The sequence below is a fragment of the Lipotes vexillifer genome, unplaced genomic scaffold (genome assembly GCF_000442215.2).
Source record: "Lipotes vexillifer unplaced genomic scaffold, Lipotes_vexillifer_v1.1 scaffold1756, whole genome shotgun sequence".
NCBI classification, from domain to species: Eukaryota; Metazoa; Chordata; class Mammalia; order Artiodactyla; family Lipotidae; genus Lipotes; species Lipotes vexillifer.
Genome location: NW_006770307.1, coordinates 216,359 through 217,394, shown reverse-complemented (window position 1 = coordinate 217,394; position 1,036 = coordinate 216,359). Strand labels below are relative to the sequence as shown.

At 30.9% G+C, this 1,036-nt stretch overlaps 1 protein-coding gene across 1 annotated transcript in view; it reads left to right on the top strand.

The window, feature by feature from the left end:
* The window catches only part of LOC103083523 (leucine-rich repeat serine/threonine-protein kinase 2), a 43,732-nt gene that overhangs the window by 28,002 nt on the left and 14,694 nt on the right, over positions 1–1,036 (top strand). The gene's annotated exons all lie outside the window — the stretch shown is intronic.

Here is a 1,036-nt window from a genome sequence, read left to right as displayed (position 1 = left end):
AGCTTTTGATTACTATCCCTACTATTCCATTCCATTGTTTGAATGCACAACAATGTATTTACCCGTGATCATATCAGTGGGTACTGGTATTGTTTCTAGTTTTTTGCTATTATAAATAGTGCTGTTATGAGTGTGGTCGTACATGTCGCCTAGTGCAAATTGTATCAGAATTGCTTTGTGGTATCTAACCAGGAGTTGAATTGCACAATCATGGGGTATGGGAATATCTAAATCATTTCTTGGAGAAGTTGTACCAGCTTAACAGTTCCATCACCTGTATATTAGGGTAGCTGTTTTTTTTTAATATATTCTCCCTAAACGTTGTACTATCTGGCTTCTTAATTTTTTCCAAATAGATTCAGTCTTGTGTATTGATTTACATTTTCCTAATTACTAATAAAGATGAGCATCTCTTTATATATTCATTGGTCACATATATGTTTCCTCTTCTGGAAAATGCCTGTTCATTATTTAGCCATTTTTCTATTGAGTTGTTTGTGTAAAAATAAAATTTAAAAAGCGCTTCTTTATATATTGTATACTAAAACTTTGTTGGTTATATATGTTGCAAATTTCTTTTCCCAATTCATGGTTTGCATTTTTATTTCCTAAAGAGTGCCTTTTGATTAACAGATTTTCTTAATTTTAATAGAGATAAATTTAACAATACTTCTTTTTATGGTTATTAATTTTAGAGTCCTGTTTTAAAAGGTCCTTATCTCTCTCAGAGTCACAAAAATATTTACCTATGGTTTCTTCAAAATGTTTAAAAGTTTTGCTCTTAATAGTTAAGTTCTGAATCCATCAGGAAATGACATTTTAATCTAGATCCAATTTCCTTTTTTCCATATGGGTAACCAATATTTCCAGCTTCATCTATGAAATTGTTTCTTCCTTTGTCTTCTACTGATCTTTTTATTTTCCATTTCCACTCTGTAATATACACTCAAAGATAAACACACACACATTCTCTTCCATTGGTCAATTTACCTGTTCTTCCTCCAGTACAATCCTGTCTTAATTCCTGAAGCTTTAT